General features: G+C 37.8%; 1 protein-coding gene across 7 annotated transcripts in view; it reads left to right on the top strand.

Annotated features, from left to right (window-relative positions):
• rsh (Rap GTPase activating protein radish) overlaps positions 1 to 21,242 on the top strand; it is a 391,302-nt gene that overhangs the window by 117,260 nt on the left and 252,800 nt on the right. For 6 of the 7 annotated variants that reach the window (XR_015536567.1, XM_087353839.1, XM_087353833.1 and 3 more), the window contains exon 1: positions 2,227 to 2,311. The exons of the other annotated variant lie outside the window; for it this stretch is intronic. The gene's annotated coding sequence lies outside the window, so the exon portion shown is untranslated. Of the gene's footprint in view, positions 1 to 2,226; positions 2,312 to 21,242 lie in introns of those variants that run through there. 7 annotated transcript variants of the gene reach the window in all.

The following is a 21,242-nucleotide window of genomic DNA, read 5'->3' as shown; positions in this document are numbered from 1 at the left end:
ACCGAGATGTGTTTATTGAAATGTGTCGTAAAAAAGTAGGACGTAAAATACATCGTAATGTGGGATGAGATAGGAGGTTTGGAAGGAGGAAGTGGTAGTCTGTTTAAATAGATTATTCTAGTGGCTGAGGAAAACCATGTACGTTCTCAATGAGGATATCGCGTAACGCATCCAATATTCGAATACGTTATTCGGTACGCAAGCTAATGGAAATGCGACCAGGCCTTATGGTATTATCAAGGGTTTATTCATATTGCTTCTGCTATAGAGTTTATTAATCGTGTCAGAAAATCAGGTTTGGGACGTAGCTGCTAGTTTATATTAACCGGCCTCTGTTACAAGTTACTGTCCATGAAGTTCTGATTGAAGAATTTTTTGTTCTGGTGGACGTACAACGTGCTGTAGCTCTGCGCAATGTTAATTTCGAGTGACAGTCCTGAATAACTTGACGCAGTTAAAACACGCAATTCTCCTCTCTGTATTGCACAAATTTCATATCAACTCCACCGAAGGACTTGCGTTCACATTTATGTGGCATCTGTATGCATGTTTTAAGCTACCGAACCAACGTTTGTTAAAATATTTAATTGTGGCGAAGTTTCATTACAGTAAAGAAACTCAAAATGTCAGTCACACAAAAAAATATGTTTAGAATATTTTCATTGCTTCATGTATGAAACTGCATGTTAGTTATGTTTGTAGCAAGACATCTTCGGGCTTCGTTGACCGTCACAGATAAAAATGGCCGTCTTAAAGGTTGGCGGGTGTTTTAGTCTGGTAGAAGTTTAAGGACGTCTCAGAGGTATTTGCTTACATTTTCAGCAGTTTTTCGTGTGGAATTTATGTGATAAAATAGTTTTTAAATTATTATTTGAGAATACCGATATAATATTTTACTAAACCAGGTTTCGATTTGTTAAACAGCGATTTTTAAAAAAGCCACTGTCATGGCGGACAGTGGATTTAAGACGAGAGCCAAACCTAAACACAAGACAGCTTAAGAGTCGTGGCAAACTGCGATGGTCTGATTTTCGTCGTATCTCCATTATAACGCGTCCCTCTCTCTGGATTTTAAATTGTAGCCCCTGGTGATCATACAGCATTAGTGAGTTATAACGAGCTGTTACGTTGTAGTCAGTCTTGTTTTAGTGAGGGTTCTGTTCTCGAGACTTGTTTCATGTAGGTGGACGTAAAATAGAACTTGTAGTAGAAACAAAAGAAGTACGTGACTCGCACATGTTATGCGTCACAATAGAAATATGTTCGCCGACTTGTCTGCCTGGCCTACAGACGAGTTCTCTTCTCTACGTTCAGTGGAATAGTTCCGGGGCGAAACTGCGACTACCTGGCAGTTCGAGGACGCGGTTACCGTGTTAGTCCGGATAACATTACTAACACCCCTGACTTCATGAACGCTGAACATGGAAAATACATATTACATGTTTTGTTTATTTATCTGTGGTTCACGTAACAACGCTGGTAGAATGTAAGACTTGAGGTTCTCACAGCGGTGAGTATGAAGATATCCGTCTTCTGGGTTATTGCGCTGTGTAGTCTGGTCGATGTTAACCAACGTTTCAGAGGTCATACTGCCTCCGTCATCAGGGCTGGTAGAAGTTTCGAGTAATAGAATGAACAATGAATTAGAAAGGATATGTAAGGAAGCGGTTGTGGTCTCGGTATTTGAAGGGAGGAGCTGAGGAAAACGAAGAAAATTCCTAGTCGCGATAGCCGGTCTGTGGGCCGATATTTAAACCTGGACCTCGGGAGTTCAAAGTGTTCGGCCTCTGTATTTTCTGTGTTTGTGTTAAATTCCTTTTAGGTTTCGTAATGAACAGCATCAGAGCCACGGTGATCTAGCGGTTATGACGCTGGCCTTGTAAGCCTGGGGTCTCGGGTTCGATTCCCGGCGGTGCCCGAATTTATAACTTGTGTTGGGCAAGGCCGTGGTCTAGGCAACACGGAGTTTTCCTCCGTGGCATCCCAACAATTACTCCATTCACACACAGAAGAAGGCAATGGCAAACCACTTCTGGATCATCTGCCAAGAACGTATATGAACAGGTCCCAGTCCGAGAAAAGGATGGAAGGATCCTGTTCATATGGACCTGTCGTCAGACAGAACACTACAAATAAAATAAAATGAACAGCATAAACTGCCACCGACAGCACGTAGGACACTTTACACTAATTATTTACTTATTTCTTCTGTTTAGGTACAGTATGGACTTGACTGAATGATTTCTGAGAGTGGAATCTGCCGCGACGCTTGGTGTATATGACATACAGCAAGGAGGAACTCCGAAATCAGGTCTGTTAATACATGATTGATATTTGAGTGGCTTTGGGACTGTTTGCCTTGGTGATGTATACGCTAAAACTGGCCTGTGATGTGGGTCGTATTGAGCACAGTAGATGGCTCTAAACATTTGTGGCGGTGACCTAGTACAGCGAAGACAATAATTAATACCGGTATTAATCACTGATGATATTGCTTAAATGTGGATTTACCGCGACATTTTGTGGATTCTGGTATAAATCGGTACTAAGTATTTTTTTTTGTGAAATCCGTTTTCAGGAGATAAAAACCTACAGACGGACGGGCAAGACCCAGCAAAATGCTCTCGCTCTGTGAACTCTGTTCTAAGAACTCATAAAAGCGTCTACAATAACTCGAGTCATAATATTCCGCAAGACTCCCTTCTTTCGAATCATGAAACGCGCTGCCTCACGGGCTTGTGTTATTGCGCTAGCGAGAGGTCAAGGGTCACAGGAGAGCCTGTCAATGTTTTTTCTTGTTGTTGAAGGCAATTAATTGAGCTGGCGAGCGCAAGGTGTAGATAGAAGTCACGTGACAGGAAACACGACTGCTGATTGGTTGACCAGATTCTTCGCTACCAAAAAAAAAACAAGACCGAACACAAGTCGCAATTATTGAAAGAATGGAATGATTTTCTGCGGAAGTTTCCATCGTGTTCTCTATATTAAAAGAGACGAATTTCCACTACGGTATGAGATTTCTTTATTCAATGCGTATGGCATTAGTGTCTTCTTTATAGTGTTAATAGTTTGTTTGCTTTTTTTATATTTTATTTAACGACGCTTGTTCGAGTTCGTGTCTTTCATATGTTGAATCACAAATGTCTGTTCGTGTTTTATATAACGGCGCTGTCCAGGGAGAGTCGAATGGTAATCAATGATGAATTGGAGAAGACGTGGAATTAAGAGGTTTTGGCCTAGTTTATGGTTCGGATCCCGGCATTTACGTGAGGCGGCTGACGATAAAGACGGAAATCTCTATCGGGATAAGAAGCAGGAGTACCAGCTTCTCAGCTGCAACGTTCGGTTGAATCACAAATGTTGTAGCAAGCGAAAAGTTTAAATTGGTGTAGAAGGAAAAGGTCGTGGCGTATTTTAAGACATGTCTTATCATCTACTTTGATTGAGTTGAAGAATACACGAAACTGATGTCAGCATTTCATGTCTTCTCAACGTATAACAACAGGATATATAATTAAATAATCTAACTTTAGAGTTTCGGATGGGATAAATCATAACCTCTCACTTTTAATAATTTTAAGCTTTAATTTAAGATATATTTTTTTTTCCATGTATTCTCCCACAAACCAACCCAAATGTGAATTTCATTGTAAAAAGTTTGATGCTTTATGTAATTGAAATATACAACAGCTGTACACTAGTAGGCACTTAATATGCATGACTTAAAACTTACGATTTATGAAAAGGGGAAATTTAGGGCCGCGCGTCTTGTACAATTCGAGAAACGACTCGAGCCTCATACAACATTAGAAAACAGTCGCATTTAGTCCGCGGGTCGCGATGTGCCTGCTGTGGAGTTAGAGGTTTATGAACTTATTGAATTCCATTAATTGTAACGTTACTCTTTTCAGTTTGTTGTGTTTTTTAAAAAAAAAAAAAAAAAACGAGAAAACGCAAGGATGCATGAGCAATCTTCCTCCAGGCAAACAGATAAAGAAGGAAATAATGATTACGTCAGATTTTCACAATCTACAACTTGTTCAGTGCACGTTTTTTTGTAGCCCTGTTAGTCATGTGCTTGATTCAACTCACGGCAAAGAGTTGAACTCTGAGTCAATTAACATCCGATAGGCGGCAGCCCCGTCGACAATTGGAGTCGAAGAAATTTACCGTTATTCAAGAGCAACAATTATTGTCTAGAGCAAAGTTATGAATTAAGAGGCGAGGGGGAGGAAGAGGGGGGGGGGGCATTGAAACGGAAAATAAACTTCTGTTTTCCTCTACTTTAGAATTTTATTTTGCCTTCATCTTGTTTTAATGGTAGAAACTTCTTGTCTGTGTTAAATGGATGGAAAATAACTTTTACTCGGCTGATGGTGGAGAATGATAAATTGAATGATAAACCGTTTCTGTGCATGAGAGGCGTATGTACGAAGTAAACGCAAATATATTCTTGTGTTTAGAAACGCTTTATGAAGGTAAAAGAACCGAGAATTCGTAATATCTGGCGTCGATGAACATGGATGATCAGCTTCAAGCTGTGACCGCCTTCAACCGTTGCTAATGTAATCTTCCGTGCAGACAACCTGACATCGGTCGACAATGTCAGTAAACGATATTGGAAAAATGGAGTAATCTTTGGAGTAATATTTATTTTAATGTTATTCTTAAGACTAATGAAAGTGGTTTTTGGAACCCAGTGATGAATCAGAAACCCACGACAGAATTAAAAGCCCGATTATAAATTAACAATATTCGCTGAACAACATATTGTTGTAATAACTGTAAAATGTAAACTAAAAACTTATTAAGGAAAAAATTGCAGTTTCTTGGTCTGTTCGCTTTCTTTTATTTCAGAGTTTTCCATTTTTAGCTCGGAATCTCATTCTCGTGTTTAATTTAATTGCTTTCATCAAAGTGTTACTAAGGCAATTTTCCTGAGCTCTCCTCCTCTCAACTGTCCGTATCGGTATTATTTTACAAAGCAGTTTAAAGACGATTCTATCTTCTTTCTGAAAGACACATCTTAATAAGTTCGCAGTTCTTTGATGTCTTTATTTCTAGATTAATTTTCCTACGTGAATTTTAAACGATAATTGACTTGTGAATTAATTTTTCCGTTGGACATCGAATTACGTCAAGTATTTCGTGTTCGCTTTCTGCGTTACTTTATTTTGCATACCTAGTTATAATTTTTAGAATGTTTTTTAGATTGGGGGATTATATGTACGAAGTGTCTCAAAATGGGACTTCATTTTAGCCCTAAGGTACGGCCAGTCATGCGATAGTCGTTGATGAATTTGAGCTCTGTCTAATCTGGTACTTGAATAGAAGTAGATGTTCAGGAGACAAAGGAAATTAGAAGGAAGTGCCTTCTAATAAATGTTATATATCTGCCAGTATTTTGGTAGGACATCCTTTTTCTTCATGGTGCATGGCAACCGAGAAATCTCGTCTTAATATATAATTTTCATCACAGGTTTCTAAACAGAATATATTTTGTGATTCACTCTGCAAGTTAGTACGTTCTAAGCCTCAGTCGGAACTCTAAATAAGTTCTTCATATACCTACCTAATATCACTGTGCATGTGAGAGATGTCTTACTCTGAGGAAGCTGTGAGTATAAAAGAATGAGGCGGCTTATTGGTTAAGATCACTGCTTCGTATTTGATAGGTAATCGGTCCGTTGCTTAGTACGGATACAGATTAGGTATTTTTCCGCAATCTGTCCAGATGAATGGTGGGATAATACATTAAAACAGGAATCTTAAACGAAACAAATGAAATCTGTTTCCGTGCTTTGAATGTAGGCCGCTCAGTGCGTTATATAATGCTGAATATTCTGCAGGCAGTGACTAATTTACATAAAAGGTTAATGTTCTCTGTTTGTATAAGTGCTCTGTGTATGCTACTGTGTTTGCACTATACAAACACTAGTCTTGTTTAATCTGCGTTCTCCATTTTGTAATGGCCTAGTAACAAATAGGGCAGAGGTAATCTGTAGAGTAAATATGCCGTTGACTCATGTAAAAGAATTCGGCAAACCTGCAACGTTCCAAGTAACCACTGACATGACAGACCAAAGTTATTCACAGAGTTCGGGTATTTAGAAATGCAATACCCAGAAGCCTTTGCCACGTTTGGTATTCTACAACATTTTCACACCACGCGGAAACATACCTGTGTTCATCGTCGGTATGAGACTTTGAATATTTCAGTATATATGAATTATGGATTCTTTAACCAATACTTGCCCTGTATCATTATGTGTGTGGCCGTTTGTCCCATTCTTCTCATGTTTATAACATATTTTTGTTGCGTAATTACTGCTGGAATTTTTCAATTTTTTTCATTTTTATGAAATGAGAATTATACAGAAATATATTTGTGGTCACGTGTAAAATTAAAATCCTTCTTAAATTAAAACAGGGATTTTGGGAAACGGTGTCTGTCATGTAGCAGACAGTTGTTCAGATAGTGAAAAGGGAGAGAGATTTTTGTTTAAAGGCAATGTTCGTTACTAGAACAGTTATATTGGCAGCACTAAAAATGTGGCGGCTATAAACAAGGATTTAATTAGATTCCAGTGTCTTTTGAGAAGTGATACTACTGCTGATGAAATTTATGAAAGACCAAGAATTAGTATGTGATTTGTCGTTGGCGGTCGTGAAGCGTAGCTTTCACTGAGACAGAGAAAGTAAGTTTTTGGCAGTGATTGGCTATAACATTTTTTGAGGTTAAGAAAGAGATCGATCAATTTTTCCAAGCAATCGAAGATTTGTCACTGTTGACGGAGCAACTCGGGGAAGAGTAAGGCATGGGACAAAGTGGAACAAGAATTGACAGCTTTTTATTCTGATGCGATCCGAAAGAATGTGGACTGATGGACCAAACACAGTGAAAGAAATGACGACAAGTATGTGATTATTTTATAAAATAATATGATGTAATACACATTGAAACATGTCGTCGATACAAAAAATGTAACAAGATGCAGTGTCTACTGAGAATGTTATAATTTTAAATAATTTTAAACAACATTATTTAAGTTTGTGTATAGACGGAAAATAAAAATATTTTATCAAAAAAAAAATATACGTTGGAACGTACAAGCGTTGAAGTGACAGGAGGCTTCAAAAATTTTACTCTTCACTAAACACTGAGAGAATTATAAAATCAAGGTTACTTCGATGGTTGGGGAAAATACCACTATTACTTACGTTCGCAGATATGTAGCACGTTTAGTACATGAAAGGTCAGATCGCTTAATGTTTTTCTTTGTATCTACTTCTAACGACTGGTATAGAGATGAAAAAATGAAGGAATAAAAAGGCAAATGCAATTACATTGGTTCGTATTATATATGGAAAGTTGATTGGTTCTATTATCGTGTGTAAATAATAGGATAACGACGTCACTGTATATACCAATCAAAGGATGCATTATACAGTTCAACTTAACTAGAACGAACTGTTGTGTAAGAAGAATATCTTCGGCATACGTTTAACAGATCATGTTACCAACAAGGACGGAAATAATTGTACCCTAATAAGACGTTCTTGGAGGAATTAATAATGGCTTGTTAACTTCCAAGTATCTGCTTACGCTGTAGAAGGCATCGATAATGTATAAGTCATCATAAAATAGCTTACTTTACTTAAATCAGTTCCTCTAGGAAAATATATTTTAAAACATGTTTTTGAATTAGAGAATAAATTATACTTCACGAAACACACTGACTCAACACACCACCACCATTTAAGTACTTCCATATAACCTTCCAGGACTTCTCCAGCACTTCTCCATGACCATAGAACTTCCAACCTCAAACTGACATGCCTTGGATGTACAGTAATGTACATGCCAATTGAATAAAAATTTTCTTGGATATTATCCATCGTCTAGTAAATATAAAACGTAAAACGACGTTTCGGAGATGGGACTCTATCTACTTTGTCCGGAGATAGGGATTAGCTCTATCTAGTGGGCCCAACTGTGTAGGAACCTGAAGACGGAGATAGAGTCCCATCTCCGAAACGTCGTTTTTTACGTTTTATATTTACTAGACGATGGATAATATCCAAGAAAATTTTTATTCAATTGACTCTTCACCATCGTCAAGAAGTTTTAGATTTAATGTACATGCCGTTCGGCACTAATATGCGTGAGAACGAAAGTGACTTTTATGTGACTTTGAAAAATTGAAAATTGAAGGCCAATATTCAGCAATCTCTTGGGCTGATATAATCGAGACCTTCATATGACATTGTCCTTTCTGTGGCCTTGACTTGAGATAAGTATGGTCACTCAGGTACTCAGAGATCCTCGGTAATAATCGTGTGACGTAATGACTTTGAAATTACCTTGAAAAACTCAAAGTCCTCTATTCAGCAAACACTTTGGCGAATATTGTTATAATCTTGGCATGTCCTAGTTCTATCCGTGACCTATGATTTGCATACGTATGGTCACTGAAGTACCTACAGATTGGCGGAGGGACGCGCGATAATTAATGACCTTAAGTACCCTGTAAAATTTCAAAGGCCTGTGTTCGAGAAACCCAATGTCGAATTCTGTTGTAGTCTTGACATGATCTGGTCTTGTCCGTGATCTTAGTTGACATACATGTATCTTCACTTAGATACCTAAGGTTCGGCCGACAGATAGTTACTTATGCGGTTCCTCTTCAGGAAAATTCATTCAAGCATTATTCATATTTAATACAGAAGATAATTTTGACAGACATAAGAGTATGTAGCAGGAAGTTAGGTTGTGACGTCAGAACCTGCATGCATTAGGTAACATATGGGATACCGGGCGCGTTGTTATATGGGAAGAATCCGGTGTGTAGAGTCTAACACAGTATCCAAAAGTCTCATTTTATTTTTTCGTGGGATAATTATAACCAGTTTTAAAATTTTATCGGACTCGATGTGTGTTTACATTGACAGTGTAGGTGATAAAAGCTTCATGGCTCTCATTAGACGACACTAAACCCGAGATAACGTTGCATTATAGCGTTTATAATTATGTTAATAGAGTGCTTCATGTTTATATGATTAAATATTTTATTGACCAATCGATCGTCGTTAATAACACAACATTATTTCCGCGGTTAACCGGAAATTGAATCAGTGTTTATTAATTCCGAAAATTTCATGCTTGTTGTACGTATATGAATCTAGAAATCCTTGCGGTAAGTGTAATATTTCAGGACTTCGCGTATTTTCCCGATTTCTACGAATGCTGATGTTTAGTTTACATAAGCGCGCTGTTTCAACGTAGAAAGTTAATTAAAATGGTACTATATTGAGTTGAGAAGTGACCCTTTCGTCTTTCAGCCAGGTACTGGCTATTGTAAGCTGTGTATTAGATTTCCTCAGTGCCTCCGGCCTCACAAAATATGTCAGTGTCACCCCCGTAATCTCTTCTCGTCGTGACTTCATTGAGCAGATCCGTCCCTGAAAAGCTCGCAGTCGCTCAGCAGGCGAAAGATTCCACGTCTTTTACGGAAACAGAAGTGCGTTGCCGTGTTCACAGGAGCGAGTCGTTGAATCCTCCACTGAGGCAGGAGGTCAGGCATCCATGGGTATGAATATTCAGATATTCAGCGCTTTATGTAGGTTCGACAAGACTACCGACAGATAGTAAGAGTTTTTGTGAACACAAAAAACTCTTGAAATTAGGATAATTATATCTTTATAAAATATTCCGTTTTGCACTATTTTAAGCGACATATTTCTTTTACTGTCTTACTTCTGAGTGTTATGGAAACTTGGCTAAATGTCGTGATGTTAGCGTTTATGACAATACTGGAATTCGAAGTTTATTTGCCGCATGTTTTTTACAGATTTTATCAGTGGTAGGAAACTTTGAAAATGTTAAGAAATTACTCGGAGTTCTCGCGCAAAAAACAAAACTGTACTTTTTTTTTTACAAGATTTGCTGTTATTCCACATAATACTGATGCTGTATACATCTTGGTTTCCGAAAGCTAGTGCTGGTTTGTTGAACTTTTCTAAATATTCAGCTAATTGTTAAGCAGCTTCAATGTAATGAATGTTTTCCGCACTTTATGAAATATTTTATTCGCTACTAGGCAAGGTAGAGGTCACCACCAGTGCTGTGTAATCGCCGCTTTATATGTATAGGCGACACTAATAGTACGACTGAGGAATTACCCAAAACTACATAGAGATAATTGATTTTAAAACTCTAGACCAAAGTTAATTTTCAGAATTAAATTGAGATTTACGGTAAATTAGTAACTTCGTTGTATTCGTAAGGTTGTAAAGTACAATTAGGATTTGGTGTTTTAATTAGAGTGCAAAATGTAATCGAAGTTTGGCCAGGAACAGAAGACCTTAGGGGCATAAGTTAACAAGGCCAACTTGAACCTTCTATTCTGTTTGGAAGGCGCATGAAAGTATTGTTGGCAATTTCCTGATTCAGAGTTTTTCCTCCAGATTAATTCTAGTATTGGATACCTCACTTTATCTATCCTTCATTGGCGGGTCATCCTTCATCTGTAGGCCAATAATTTTAAAAGATTATTGTCTTCCGCGATGTTGCGCTGCGTAGTCTCGTAAAAATTGTCCGACGTTTCAGAGGTGCATACTTATACTGTACTGTTCAACACCACAAAATACTATGACCTAAAATCTTGCTTCTATGATCTAAAGTAGATTTCCCTGGGGTTCATATTAAGTGTAGTTTAAATAGCTCGTATACTAACGTTTTCCACAGCGACCTGAATATTTAGAAATATCATCTGTAAATGTTTACTCAGGTGGTGTATCAACATACATAAAGGTAGATGTAATAACTTTCATTAATCCCTAATTAAAGATCATTTATTTTTATTAGGATTTTCGCTCGCAGTTCATCTGCTGATATCAAGGGTTGATTAATTTTCAGAGAGCAGAGCAGATTTTGGCTTCACTCCACTTAATAGAACGAGATTGGATATATGTTGGCAGCATTGGATGGAGCGTGTTCAGAAATGCGTTCTCGTGATTTTGAATATTATATCTTTGCTGCTATAAATTCTTTATTACAGATGTAAAAGTATTTTCCCACTCAGAGGATAATTCCTTTTGCACCGGTTTTGAACAGAAAATCAGAGTAAATTAGCACCGAAACAGTTACGTAAACTAGGGCGAGTAATAAACGAAATATCTGACAAAATTCAATTTACCGGAATGAACGCACCCATATTAAAATTCTAGAAACAAATTTTGAGTTTGTTGGTCAGAAATTATTTGAATTGTTTAAAATATTGACGGCAGCGAAAATGAGTATTGATAAGGTTTTCTAAACTTTACTGTTTTGTGATGCTAAAGATCACGCAATTTCGGTAGATAAAACGACATTATTAAAATTAAAATTCGCTTCTAATCTTTCTTTAATAATGTGGCAGTAAACCTTGTCAAAGCAGGACCGAAGCTTCTGATAGTTTTGAAAAAAGAAAATACGTGTTTGGTTTAGAAAATAACAGCAACCGAGTTCTTCTAATGCAAGCTTTTAAAACTAGGACTACAGATAACGCGCCCATCAGCGACTACATTTATCACTCACATGACGGTTCACATGAACAGACGTTTATGAACACATTCATATGAAAGAGAGCGAAGTCCGATAAGTTTAGATTGAAATCTACTTAACATCCGTAGCAGTTCATATGCGACGTATAGCGATCTGATTTTCATATTGTGAATTAATTTTGTGCTTCAGAATTTTGCAGGAGAATCGCACGGACTAGAATTTCTTTTGTGGAACCGTGTCGCTTAATTCATTTGCTCTTTCGAATGTCACCATTTTTTTGCATATTATATTTATTATGGTGATAATGATGATAATCTGGTGGTAGTAATGCCAGTAACATCAACATTGATGTACATCAGCGTTTAAAATTTGCACAAATTGTTTAATTTGTTACGCAGTAAAACACGAGGAGCAGAGAATTTACAATTACAGCCAGTTTCTTGTCAACAAATAGATTGTTTACTGAATGAGTTTCGCTTTCTTTTCTACAATAATTATTTCCCACAATATTACACACTGAACCGCAATTTCGTCTTGACGGATACAAATGAAATGTCATTCTGTTGTAAAAACTTCAATTTTACATTTTCTATTACGATTCCCCGCTTCGTGAACAGTAATATCCCGTTCTTGACATTCCTTTCCCCTCAAATCACGACTTTCCATCCTTCCAAATTCTCATCTCTCGCCTCGTCTTCGGAACAAGCATTTTCATGAGTCATTGGTCTTTGAACCATCATAAAATTCTAGACACATTCCTTAATTAGGTGTTGACGCCTGATTGGTTAATTTGCATATCGTCTCACTTCTCACTTATTTTCGAGCCCAGCAAGGACACCCGTGCTGTGGCTCGCGCAGAACCTGCAAACATTGACTATGCTTTCAATGATTTCCAGTAAACAAGCGAATTATATACTCGAAACACTTTTACTGAAACTCGCGGTGCACCTACGTGTCCAGGCGAAAATATCTTCCTCCGGTAAACAATAAAATATTTAAAAGACGAGAGTAAAATAAAATAAACTCTGTTTGAAAGACACTAGGAGCAAATGTAAACTTGTATCTAAAGTTACAAACGATTGTGTAAGCACGTCTCTCCCCACACAATGCAGCAGCTGTGACGTGCTCTGCCAATGATAAACGACTTTAACCCTCTTCATAATTGCCACCACTCTAAAGACGATATTTGCATAACTTTATATAGGAAAGTAATGCAGACGCTTCTGTATTGCACATTAGATTATTATATAATCAAGATTGATGGCTTGTGTCGAACTCATTCATACACTGATATAAGAAGCTACTCCCATAGATTGATATTTTGCTTTGATATTTATAGTCGGAGACGGATTGTACGCGAAGCATGTGGACTGACGGTGATACATTCTTTTGTGGAAATTCATTAAGAAATATCCAAGAGCAAAGGGCCGATTTAAGTGAATGGGGAAGGAAGCCCAGTAAAATTTTCAAAACCTTCGGTTGAAAAGATGTTCCGTTTTGTTGATCATAAGAAATGAGTTTGTGATGTAGAAACCATTATTGAACTAGTTCAGTTATATTATTTTTACATTTCTTAAATAGTTTTATAGATTTTATCTATTCTTTTAATATGCTTTTTTAAAAGGAATACGAAATTAAAAAGCATTTCTTGGTACCATTTTTATTTTTTACTAATTTTGTTAAGAAATAGGGAAATCTTAATGAAAATTCCAGTAAGATTTTGAAGTGTTGTAAGAAGACAGAACATGCGACTTTGATCTATAAATATTCAGGCAAGGACAAAATCGATATATTGTCATAATGAAATAGATTAGGGTCTTAATCCCATACTAATAGAATAGAGAAGCTGAGGAGATTATTTGGACCTTAAAGGGAAGAAGCTAACGGTGGATGGAGACAATTACATGAAGAGCTTCATAATTTAGCCACATATTCTTCAACGTTATTATGCTTATCAAATCAAGAATAATTAAATAAATTAGTGGTTTATTTAACAACGCAGTCAGAATCTCAGATTATGTAGCGTAAAATTATAAGATGATTAATGAACGATGAATTGGAGAGGATGAGGAGCGGAAGGGCCCTGCGTTTGCATGGAGAAACTGAAGAAAACCATGCAAAACCTCAGTCAGTATAGCCGGTCTCTGGGCCGAGATTTGAACCTGGAATTTCCAGAATGCGAAGTAGAAACACTAACCACTCATTGGCGGTGTTCGGTAGTACGAGATGGGCGGTACATGTAGCAAGCATGTGAGAGATAATTAATGTGTGCGAAATTTTAATCTGAGATCCTGATGAAAAGGAAGAACATCATTTAGAAGACCTAGAAATAGATGGCAGGATTATATTATAATTAATCGTACATTAATAGAGTGTTACGAGAACAGAGATTGGAATTTTGTGGCTCGTGATAGGGACCAGCGGCGAGCTCTTGTGATTATGGTAATGAACCTTGCAGTTTCGAAAAAGAAAAGGGAGTTTTTTAATACCTGAAGGTCTATTAGTTTCTACTTCATGGAGTTGGGTACTTAGTATAGAGAAACCATTCCAGACGTGTCTTATATCGGAATTTATTTTTTTTTCAGTTTATGGTCTATTGCAGACAATGATTGGTCTTCGTCATGTGGATAGAAAGTTTCATAATATACAACAAACTTTATGAAGAGACTCCCACAGTGTAATCGATTATCGAGCTGCATTCCATTAGACTAATTAGCTGACGTACTTGATAATTGTCGCAGTGGAACGCAGGACATTCCGAGAGTTTGTAACTGTTAGCGGACTTGGGCGCTATATTAGATGATGACGAAACAAGTGTCGTGGAGTGTTTGAGAACATTACAACTCATAGTTATCCTGTTAAACCAGGTTTTTCTAGTCCACTTCTTTCCCGGGATATATTCCCCTTTGTTTTCTTCAAGCCATTATATGTGTGCTAATTCCTCCGAACAAACAAAAACATTTTCAAGAAACGTTTAATTTTTATGGAACCAGACGCAGTTTTTAATTTCCTTAATTCATCTGATCATTGATTTATACCTTCAGGTCCTTCGAGGTTTTCGGAAGAAACGTTTCTATTGCTACTTAAAAGTGGAATCAGCAACGTGCTGATTCCACTTTTAAGTAATGTACATCAAAATTGATGTAATGTCGAAAAGGACACCTTTTGAACGAACAGTTAGTCAGTTCAGAGTATGTCAATGTTTTTTTTCTTGTTCTGTAAAGTCGTGTGGATGGCCACGGTGGTCTAGCGGTTAGAACGCTGGCCTTGTAATCCTGGGGTCTCGGGTTCGATTCCCGGCGGTGCCCGAATTTATAACTTGTGTGAGGTCAGGCCGTGGTCTAGGCAACACGGAGTGTTCCTCCGTGGCATCCCAACAATTACTCCATTCACACACAGAAGAAGGCAATGGCAAGCCACTTCTGGATCATCTGCCAAGAACGTATATGAACAGGTCCCAGTCCGAGAAAAGGATGGAAGGATCCTGTTCATATGGACCTGTCGTCATACAGAACACTAAATAATAATAAAGTCGTGTGGGCAAGATCCAAGATGGTGTCTCCTATCTAGAAAATTTAATATTAAAATATACGTAACTGTAACGTAATCCGTTCTGCACGGGTGTAAAACTTGGTGTCTCTAAGGAAGCAACGTCGATCGAGTGTGTCTATCTACAAATATTTAGACTCAAGCAAGAGGAGGTAAGAGGTGGGTGGAAGAAATTGTACAGCAAATATTTTGTTCGGTGTGCCAAATAATATTAACTCGATCAAACCGAGATGCATGTGATTGGTGGAACATGCAGCTGGCATGGTATAGATGAGGTATATATACAGGTATTAGTTGTATACGTTTTGGAGATCTTGGTGGGAGTATAACATTGAAAATATTTTAAATAATTAAGGCGTGAAACTGATTAATCCGTCTCCGGATAATATGTGATGCTGGGGTCCTGTGGTCGTGGCAATAAACCCACGGATTCCATAAAGAAAGGAGGGAAAGCTTTTGACCACCTGAACTGTCGTCTTCCAAATTATTCAGCTCTATGTAGTAAGAAGAGAAATTTCTTTGAGAGGGAGGGGGGGGGGCTTACTTTATGCCGGGCTATCCCGTTTATTGCATATTTCACTTTTCTGATTTGTTTGCTGTCGACGTAGCGATCGTGTTGAAAATTGTCTTTAGCAGATTAAGGAGTTACGGTCCCTGAACCGCCTTGACACACAGTTCCACTCTATGCTGCATCGCCTCGTGTTATGTGCCGTCTCATAATTTTGCTATGAAGCTTTCAAAATAGAGAGCAGTTCTGTTATGTAAGGTGTTAAAATTATTTCTGTGATTTACAATGTGGCCTCTAACTGTTTCATGTGACACGTATGTTATGGAACATTTGAAGATAATGAGACAGCCAATCTCATAATGAGTCAAGGAAACGTATCTTCTGACTCTCTTAATTTGTGATATCCGTAGTTTGACATGCTTTAAAACAACGGGTTTGCAAATTTAATCACAAATTTATACGCAATACAAGGACAGTCACTTATTAAAAATCGAAAATTTCTTTTTGAAAAATATGTTTACTGTACTTAACATACTTTTCCGTCCTTCCTATAAGATCGTCTGATGCTCCATTTTCCCGCTGGGAGAGTAAAATTGGGCGGACGGTAAAGCCAAAGCAGAGAGCATGGGCTTGTGAAGAACTGTTTGTGATTCGTTGCCCTATTTATATTTTCGCTTGCTAAATTAACATAGTCCCACATATTTATGGATAGTTACTTTTCAGTCCTTTGCACAGAAGTTAACAAAAAAAGATGAATTAAACTAAATAAGAATCAAAAAGATTTGTTTACTGCAGAGAACTTTTAATACTTCGTTTGTTTTAGGCAAAGATGAACGCAGCTCTGTGAAGTACAGAGGGAATTCATAACCTTCGATTAAAAATGTTACCATGGTTACTCCCATTATTCTTTTGCTTTGTTGGACATCAAACATTCTGCCAAATTATGTAAAATATTTTCTGTACAGCATGTGACACATCAAAGAAAATTAAAAACGAATTAATTAGACTGGTGTAAAAGACAAAAGAATGAACACAGAGTTTATAATAAACTTCAAATTATGTTCTCGAAATTTTCTCTACGACGGGTTAAAAATTGAGTGTAATTTGGTGAGTCTGCGTGTATTTTTTGAGGTGTGGTAAGGCCTGCAGTTTCTGATTGTCAGTACTTGTGGTATGTTTGTATAGAGTATGTCGATTTCTGTATTCGATAATGATAATCACTACGACAGTGATAGTGTTTAATGATTCTGTGATTGGCTAAAGCTCCTAATTTTGTTTCAGTATTATTCTGTTTGCGGGACTTTGTTCTCCCCCCCCCCCCTTCTCCAAAAACCGAAGCTTATGTCGTTCTACAGCCCATAAAGTAATAAAAATGACCTGTGCTTTTTATGTCTCGTCTCTGACCTCCGCACGTTTCGACGTCCAGCTGACAGTCAGTGAGTTGAACCTTTTCGTTCCGATGTGAAACATCTATTGGCTGTTGGATAATGTTTCGCCCGTAAGTGAGGACGTAGTTGACGAGTACCCGGTCTGTTCTGTTGAAACTGCCTCCATTGTGCCTCGCTCTATCGATCTGGTCCGATATTTTCATCTACTGTAGCAAATGAAGATTGATCGGAGCACTTGCCCTCCCGCCCAGACGAAATTACTGGACTGAGGAAACGACTAAGTGAAGTTGCTTCTCTGTTCCCTGCGTTCTCCCGTATTTAATTCCCTTTTCCCGTTTACTCCAGTGTCTCTTCTTGTTTCGTTCTCAGGTCTCGGTTCTTCACTTCGACACTTCAAGAAACAAATGCAGATCACAAATTTCGGTATCGGACTTTTCTCGATTTAACGAGAATGCAGCTGTACGTAATTGGATCTGAGGAGTCTTTAACACTGACTCCGAGTGTCAGCGTTGAATCTCAGGTACTTTCTGGTGCGAGATGTTCTTTGCTACACGCCCAGAGTTAGGAAATGCACCGAGTTGCAATTTACATTTGTCTTCATTCCGCTGTTTTCTTCGTGAACTTATCCGTCCGTTTACTAGTAAGAGGATGGTGGATGAATAGACGAATGGATGTTAGGATAGCTGGGTGGATGTTTGTGTACGGATGCGTGGATGAACAGAACACAATTTAGCAGGTTTCTGGTACAGAGCAGCATCCATTCTTCTGTCACGGAGATGCGATTTCTGCTACAATAAGAAACTTTGTTTACGCACACAACCGGAAGCTGCACCAACTAGAGCGGGAAGTGAGCGGAGTTTTATTTTTATTTATTCACGGATATGGGAATCCTCGCTTAGTGTACCATGCGGCAGCCCTCATATTTTGGTAAATTTATCAGCAGTTGGCGGTACTGCGTACCTACTCTGTCTGAAACACGGACCCCTACTGGTCGTTGAACAACTATTTGCACTTGCCTCTCGCTGTGTGAAGGAATTTCATGGAGCTGTGTAGCACTGCTGTTGTGTTATGGTTATAGTTCCGTAGTTCATTAATTAGAACGTAACCACTGGATAATTAAACGGTATAAATGAAATGGATTTAAATGTGTCCATGCTTCTTACTTGGTGATATAATCAACTTAACATCTCACCACTACTTGGCGTTAGATCTCGATATTTCAGAATTCTGAAACAAACGGCAGGCCCTGTGCGTGAACCAGAGCTGAAAACTCTTGTCTTGAGGTCGATTTTATTATTAACCTGATTACGAGTGCCTCTCAGTCTGCTAAATGTTTGCCTTATGAATAAATTGAGACATAAAATTCCTTTATTTGCTTTTGTTTCTCTAAAACGAAGTATACGTAATGTTCCTGACGTAATTAGCACATAATACTATAAATTATAAGCTCTACGTTCGTTTACATTTATTTTATTTCAACTTAATTTTTATCTTATATGATCAATAATTTTCTCATGACAATTGATCATGTCTCAGAACTGTATAAAATGAAGAAAAGACAAATATAATAATCAACTTGTAACTTAGAAATGAAAGCCTTGGAAGTTTTTGAAATGAAGCTGTTCCTGGTTTTATTATATTTTTTCTCAATTATATCTTTGAATTTATTTTTGTTATTTTCTAACTCAAATATCTAAACTCTGGAAAATGTTCGAATGACCTATTAGATGCTGTTATGTTACGATTATTTCATGACTTGTACACGGACTTACGCGGGCTTCGTGCCTAGCATCACCCATTTATTAAAATTGAAATAATTTAAAATGGTACCCACTTACGTGTCTATTCGGAACTGCCATCTCTTCCTACTTGGAATGTGCTGCCATTTGGTGATATTGAGATGTTTATTTGTTTTGGCTCGGAAACTGTGGCCCCCACGACATCTCGATTCTTTATATCAACACGGACCTGCATTAATCCTTACTCAATTAAATACGAGCTGTTTGCTTAGTACGTCCTGCCGTATTGACCGGAGGACAGATCACCTCTCATTCATTTCATATCATTGATTTCTCTCCTTTACGTCATTTTGAGCAGTCTCTGCTAGCAACGTTCACAGTTCTTCGTAAGGGATTTTATTTCTTGAATTATATTGCTCATTCTTTCTTACCTTCTTCCAGTCCAGTCGTAGTCAATTTGTATTTTGCGGGAAAGCTGACTGGCGCATTTTTATGTGCCTTGTCGTCGACTTTGTAGAAAATGAAGGAAGTGATCAGTTTAGGTGCGGATTGTTAAAAGTTTGGACGGGGGCTTGAATATGAGTTTTAAGTTTAGCCAAATTTTGTAAGCAAGGCGCTGCAGAAAAGCATCACCACACAGTACCTCCACGGATTAAGTTGAATTACCTTATAGTGGTTCATGTGTGTACCAGTTATCAGCTGGACTCTCCTCTTTATAAATCCTGTTAGGTTATTAAAATCCTCGCGTGTAATCAATGCGAATGTCGCAGGGGCTAGCAATTCGATACTTTTCTCGTCTTCATTGTGGGTTACGTCCCTGTTAGTTAATGTCGCGGTCAAGAAATTCCCCGTCGTTTGTGGAACCCAATGGTTCATTGATGCGTTCACAAGATCCCACTATTTGTTTTTATTATAACTAAGATAAGTTCAGTACAGACACTAAGTCCTGTGTATTTACGATCCTCTCTAAGTACACATCCATTTCCCAAGATTTCTCTTTTCTTCAGATTTTCCGAGTAAAAATTATTATGACACTTTCGGTAATTAAGGTAATTACATTACCGCCTCAGAAATAATCTTATGGGAAAATAATTTTCAAGTGATGTCTGTTTTTCTCTCTTCTGTTTAGAAGAGTTTTACGAATATTTGAAAGGAATTACTAAGGCAGTGTTTTGCGAACGAACAGAACACAACTTTTCTTACTGTACAACTAAGTCAACGAGGAAAAAAAAACAGCTTTTTGCTATTCTTTTGTCTGTCAAAAATGCACATTTTTATTCGTAACTCGACGTTGTATTAAAATATGAAATGTTCCTTCTCTGCGAGCCGCTGTGATATGTCGTTTCTCTTATTAAATTCGTTTTCTCTGGGTCAGAAGTCACCGAAACCTCAGAAGGAAGCCAATGTTTCGCATTTCAATTGACAAAGCCGACCAGAGACAGGTCTGCCTTTAAATGCATTTATTGTGTAAGACTTCCTTTTGTTTCTTGATGAGAATCTAACGAACCCATCGAAAAAAAAAAGTTATCTTCACGTCATGTAGAAGCCACAAATAATCACCTTACATTTCAAAAGGACAAAGGAGGAATTATTCTGTGTTCCATTGTGTTTTAATAATAGATTATACTGCAAACCGACACTTTTTGTAAAGAACTTCCGCTGTTATTCTAGACCGCGTTGGCTCAAGCTACTCATTTTACTTCCTACATCATTATTTGTGGTGCATAACATTTATAAAATATTTCTTACTTCTTACGCTGGCCTTGTAATCCTGGGGTCTCGGGTTCGATTCCCGGCGGTGCCCGAATTTATAACTTGTGTTGGGCAAGGCCGTGGTCTAGGCAACACGGAGTTTTCCTCCGTGGCATCCCAACAATTACTCCATTCACACACAGAAGAAGGCAATGGCAAACCACTTCTGGATCATCTGCCAAGAACGTATATGAACAGGTCCCAGTCCGAGAAAAGGATGGAAGGATCCTGTTCATATGGACCTGTCGCCAGACAGAACACTAAATAATAATAATAATAACTGTCACATTACATAATTTTTTACATTTATCACCACGTTCTAATAACATTTCTACTACCACCCGCTTAATGTAACAAAATAATAGTTTAATCGTATGCTACATTTGTACACATATTTTTCCAAATGCGTTTCTTTCGGTATTCAACCAAACAGAAGGCTCGTAATAGAAATACATGAACATTAGGATCACTGTGGTATTAAAAGTAGCTCAGAACACATTTGAAAAATTTGTGTATTCCTATGGAGTTCAGTGTTAGACCCAGACTCTTGCCAGTTTTGTGTATTCACCAAAGAACCGCTGTGAACTACCTCGATGTTGGGAGCAGCCTCTGATTCAATAAGGTGAATCAATACGTTTGCTTTGATATTCCTTTGTTTCTCTATGAAGCGTATGAGATGTAGCCAGAAACGAAGTCATCTTGTTATACATCTAGGACTTTGATCTGAATGGAATAGTACACAGAGCCTGCAGGGTGTGAGT

Source organism: Zootermopsis nevadensis, unplaced genomic scaffold (genome assembly GCF_977971745.1).
Source record: "Zootermopsis nevadensis isolate Lab colony 2312 unplaced genomic scaffold, Znev_1.0 Znev_ptg000022l, whole genome shotgun sequence".
Taxonomy (NCBI): Eukaryota; Metazoa; Arthropoda; class Insecta; order Blattodea; family Termopsidae; genus Zootermopsis; species Zootermopsis nevadensis.
The sequence above is the reverse complement of the archived record's forward strand: the minus strand, read 5'-3'. Positions and strand labels throughout refer to the sequence as shown.